The sequence below is a fragment of the Galeopterus variegatus genome, unplaced genomic scaffold (assembly GCF_000696425.1).
Source record: "Galeopterus variegatus unplaced genomic scaffold, G_variegatus-3.0.2 Scaffold2159, whole genome shotgun sequence".
NCBI classification, from domain to species: domain Eukaryota; kingdom Metazoa; phylum Chordata; class Mammalia; order Dermoptera; family Cynocephalidae; genus Galeopterus; species Galeopterus variegatus.
In genome coordinates, this window is record NW_007728270.1 from 210,297 (window position 1) to 215,725 (window position 5,429).

Genomic DNA, 5,429 nt, shown 5'->3' on the forward strand with positions numbered 1-5,429 from the left:
TCGGACGCTGGCGCCCGGAGTTCCCGCCGTGCAGGAGGGGGCGCGGCGGAGGGGGCGGAGGCCGGGGCGCTGGGCATCGATGCCCGTTTCGTCCGCGCTTAGGGCGCCCCGTCTCGTGCGAGGGGCTGCCCCGGGCCCTGGCTGGGAGCGAGACTGACGCCGCCCTTGGAGCCATAAGGCGTGCGTTCTAACGGGGGAGACGCGCGTGCAGGCGTGGGAGCTGCGGGGGCGCGGGGACACGCTGCCCTAACCTCCGATTTGGGGCCGGCTCTCCGTTCTGTCTGAGTGTGGAGCTCAGGCGTCGCCATCTCCCGCGGGGGCAGCGTTTCGTGCAGCGTGGAGGAGTCCTGGTCAGGAGAGGCCAGTTCAGTCCTGACTCCCACCGAGGGGCAAGATAGCCAGCTGAAAAGAGAAGGTGACCAGCAGTCGGATAGACCTGGATTTGGTTCCTGGCTTTACAGGCTGTGCGTTACTGAGCAGATTCTCCAAACTTTAGATTGCTTGCCTGAAAATGGAAATATGACAAATAATTTCATTGCTGGGTTGTACAGAGGAGTACATGAAGTAAAACATGTGGAAATGTAAAATATGTGAAACTCCAGTTGATTTTGTTCTGTTCTTCTCTGGGCCTCAGTTTCCTTATCTATTTAATGGGTATAATGTTGAACAATACCTCCCTGGTGGGGTGATTATGAGGATTAAGTGAGATAATGCATATGAAATCCTTTGGACATACGGTATATATATAGTACAAAATAAATGTTAGAGGATACTAACGCATTGATTGATGGTCTCCCTTGTACCGGGTATTGTGCTAAGCGATGAGGTGGAAAAATAGAGTCCTTGCTCTCTTCTATACCAGAGAACCGAGATAGCATACCACCCTGGGGGGATGTACAGAGAGCAGAGGGAGTATAGAAGAAAGAAACCTAGACTTGGGTTGGTCCAGATGATGAGTAGCCCCAGTGTGCTACTTGGGATTTTGAGGACATAGGTTAGTTTACGTGATAGTCCGGTAGATATGTGATTGATTTAATGCTCAGGCCTATCTAAACCATGATGGACCCTCCTTTTAGTCAGGATCCTAGTCATCAACCATTTATTAAGTACCTACTATGAAACAGGTTCTTTGCCAGGGGCTGTGGGTACAAAGATGAAAGTGATTAAGTATTTTGTGGATATTGCTGTGTAAACAAATCGTAATGGAAATCTATATTTGGAAGAGGTGGGGGCCTGCATCTGTCGGGTAGGGTGGTGAGGCAGGAAAGGCTTTAAAATTACTTCAACTTCTTGGGTTACAGATGAGAGAACTAACTAGAAAGAACAGTCTCTGCAAAGGGGCCATGTACTGATTTTGCAGAGCCGCTGGGGGGATTAGATGAAATTACATGGGTAAGGTGTTTGGCACACAGGAGGCATTCAAACACCAGTTCTCTTTTCATAATCCGTAGGAGAAAACCCAGGACCCTGAGCCAGTTTACAAGGCCCTTCTGGACTTGATCAATTGTGAGGGGAGTTATGGGGAACCCGTTGAACATTATTAAGGGAGTGGCATGATGAGGCCTACACATTAGAAAGATTTCTCTGGCTCACTGTGAGGAGTAAGTGAGGGAGTAAAGCTAGAGATGGGGGACCTTTAAGAAGCCGTCGCAGAAGCCCAAGTGAAAGAAAAGTACCTGAATTAGGACACTGTGAAGATGGATAGGATAAGTATTGAGAATATTTATAAGGTTGAATGGACAAGACTCAGGGATCAGTGGTGGTGTTGGGGGAGAATGAAGAAATGAGGATGCTTTCCAGATTTCGTCTGCTTTCTTCTGGGGGCAGTGTCCTTGTACCAGGCACAGTTTGGAGACAACGAAAGGTGGACTGATGTGCAAGTCCTAGGATGTGGAGAGAAAATTGTGTGGTGGTGCAGAGAGCTCTTAGTAAGGACAGACTTCTGGTCCTGCCTATGCCTTTGGGCAAATCACAGGGGTCTCGTGGGGTCTGGCTCAGTCTCCAGCCGCTCTGAGAGAATATCTCCACTCCTGACACTCTGTCAGGAATCCAGTGTTGGTCCTTGGGGGGTTGGGGGAGGTGTGGTTTGGTCTCCTCTTGGGAGAGGGCCTAGTGCTGTTGTCTGGCATGAACAGGAATACAGGTGGACCCAGGGGGAGGATGGGCCAAGGTGCCCGGCATTGGATGAGACGTAAAGTGAAGTAAAATGAGTCCCCAGAGTAGAAAATAGAAAACACCAGACAGGGAAAACAGAATGAGGAAAGTATTCTAAGATTCTAAGAACCTTAGAAATAATGTATTTTGTGGTCCGTATTTTGTGGTCCTTCTGAGATCTTTGATGCCACAGAACAAGGTGCTGTCTGTGGTAGCTCAAGTAATAGAAGCTTTGTGCAGTGGAAAGGACAGTGGCTTTGGAACCATGTAGACCTGAGTATGAATCCTGGCTTAGTCTGTAGATTTCTTGTTTCTTATATTGAAATGGGATAATAATAACCACTCTGCAGGATTATTATGAGATTGTAATGTTATATATATAGCACAGTGGTTTATTAGATGCCATTTACTTAGGAATTGCTATTAGAAAATAGATGGGCTGTAAGTTACCAAGCACCCAGTTGTGTTTAATTTCTGGCCTTATAGAAAACAATTGAGATTTTAGGAAGAAGATAATTTAGTCCCATATTGGGGTTTCCTGAGAAAGGAATCACAGAATCTCTTTATAATTTTTAGCAATCCGCAAGTGAGAGGAAATTCGTATGTCCCGTTGTAGTGCCCACAGAACTTTGATACTTTGTGCTTTAAAAGGAGGAAGTTAATTCCTTTCCTTTTGAGGGTAGGCTGAATTTAGTGACTTGCTTCTGAAGAGAATATGGCAGAAGTGTCAGTGTGTGACCTCTGAGACTAGGTCATGAAAGGCATTGCAGCTTCCTCTTTGCTCTCTCAGATCACTCACTGACAAAACCAGCTGCCATGCCATGAGGACGCTCAAGCCTTCCTATGCAGAGAGCTCTGTGGTGAGGAAATGCGGCCTCCAGCCAGTGGGCATGCGATGAACCGTCTACACCAATCTCAATGCTCTGTATTAAATATATTCTGTGACCTTCTTGAACAGTATCTTAGTCACTAAAATTCTTTAAACAATTGCTTATGGTCATAAAACATCAGTATTAAGATACTCTTTAGCAGTTTCTTCTGTGGAAGATAATTCTTTTTCTTCTCATCTATTTTACACTTGTTTTATACCCTTTGTTTAATGTAGATACCTGCATTTTTCATTTGTTTACCAAGTAATCATTTTCATGCTGTGCTGTGAGTCTTTGCAAGTCATGTTAAATTCTTTCTGGAACAAAAGAAGATATAAATACAATAAAAAATTCTATTTTTGGTCTTCTCCTGGAGGTTTTATTTTCCAACCCTTTAGTTACCTTTGTGATGTTTCTCTAAGACCTCTCCAGATCCAACAATTAAGTGTAGAGCCGAATGAGATTGGTTGTTATACTCTATACCTGAGCTATTCATTAAGTAGCAACTAGCCACATGTAGCTATTTAAATGACTAAAAATAAGTAAAATTAATAATTCAGCCTCTCAGTTGTGTCAACCACATTTTAAGTGCTCAATGGCCACATGTGATAGTGGCTACCTTACTGGACAGCACAGATATAGAATGTTTCTGTCATCTCAGAAAGTTCTGTTAGATAGTGCTACACTGTAAGTTATTCTTTTCTATAGGGAAGATAAGGTCTGGCTCTTGAATATTCATGAAATAATGTAATATTTGGATACTGCATTTTATAAACTCTTCTCATACTTAAACTGATATCTCATTGCTCCTCCATCTCATAAGCATCTCGAATAAAGTGAGCATATCCCATTTACTGTATCCCTAGCATTTATCATAGTGTCTCGTAATAGTAGTAATAGTAGATGCTTAACTAATTCTTGTGGAATTGCTGCTACTTGTATAGCTTATTACTTATGGTGCTTGCTTGGCCTTTTCTTATGTAGACAGTAATTTTTTTTTTTTTAAGCTTCTGTCAGTATGTCTTATTTTTCTTCTTTAATCTGTTGAGTCAAAATTATTTTTCTGTTTACCTCTTTCAAGTTTTTGTACGTCCTGTTAATAGTACAGTATACTTCCCTCCATACTTCTGAACCCCTTTACCTATGAGCTCTATTTCCTTTTTTATTTTATTTTATTTTTTAAAGCCCTTATGGTCTAACATACTGTATAATCTAATTACTTAAAGTGGTTTCTTGTTTGTTCTCTGTCTCCTTCCAGAATGGAAGGGCTATGAGGGCAGAGATGTTTGGCTTTTTTTGTAAATGATCTGTTTGAATAATGCTTCTTGAATTTGATGTCTTTCATCAGTTTAGGTAATTGTCAGCCAGTGTTTTTTCAAATATTGCTTCTCTCCATTCTTTCCTTTCCTTCTGGGACTCCAGTTACACATATGTTAAACCTTGTTCTATATTCTCTGTGTCTCAGAGGTTTTCTGTATTTTCCATTTTTTTTCCTCTCCTCAAGCTTCTGTCTGAAAAATTTTTACTAACCTGCCTTCTAGTTCTCTAATCCTTTTTTCTTCTGTGTCTAATCTGCTGTCATCTCTTGTATTCTTAGTTTCATATATTATAGTTTTGAGTTAGTCATTGGTTCTAAAAGCTTTTTGGGAAGGCACAAGCCTGGTTTCCTTTTTCTTTCTCAATATTTAAAAAAAATTTTTTAAAAAAAATTTTTATCTTATTTTGGGCCGGCCTGGTGGCGCACTCAGTAGAGTGCTGCGCTTGGGAGTGCGGCGGCGCTCCCGCCGAGGGTTCGGATCCCATATAGAGACCGGTCTGCTCACTGGTTGAGCGCGGTGCAGGCGCGACACCGAGGGTTGGGATCCCGTTGCCGGTCGCAGTACTGGTGCGACACCGAGGGTTGCGATCCTGGTCCCGGTCCGACACCGAGGGTTGCGATCCTGTTACTGGTCACGAAAAAAGACAAAAAGGAAAAAAAAATTTATCTTATTTTGTCAATATACAATGTGGTCTATTTTTTTTTTTTTGTCTTTTTGTCTTTTTTCGTGACCGGCAATGGACCGCAACCCTCAGTGTTGCGCCCGTACCGGACCGGGACCGGCAACGGGATCGCAACCCTCGGTGTTGCCCCCGCTCCTCGCTCAGCCAGTGAGCTGCCGGTCTGCACGTGGGATCCGAACCCTCGGCAGGAGCGCCGCTGCACTTCCCAAGCGGCGCACTGTAGCAGTGCGCCACCGGGCCGGCCCTACAATGTGGTCTATTATTGTCGCCCATTACTGAAACCTCTCTCCCTCCTCTCTTTCCCCCCTCCTCCAACAACCTTATATCTGTTGGCTTGTCTATCAACTTCAAGGAATTGTAATTGTTGTGTGTCGTCCCCCCCCCCCCCCCCCCCCCCCCCCCCTC

At 44.1% G+C, this 5,429-nt stretch overlaps 1 protein-coding gene across 1 annotated transcript in view; it reads left to right on the forward strand.

Annotated features, from left to right (window-relative positions):
• Window positions 1-5,429, forward strand: part of ATXN10 (ataxin 10) — a gene marked incomplete at its 3' end in the record, with an annotated part of 82,911 nt that overhangs the window by 963 nt on the left and 76,519 nt on the right. The window lies entirely within an intron of this gene.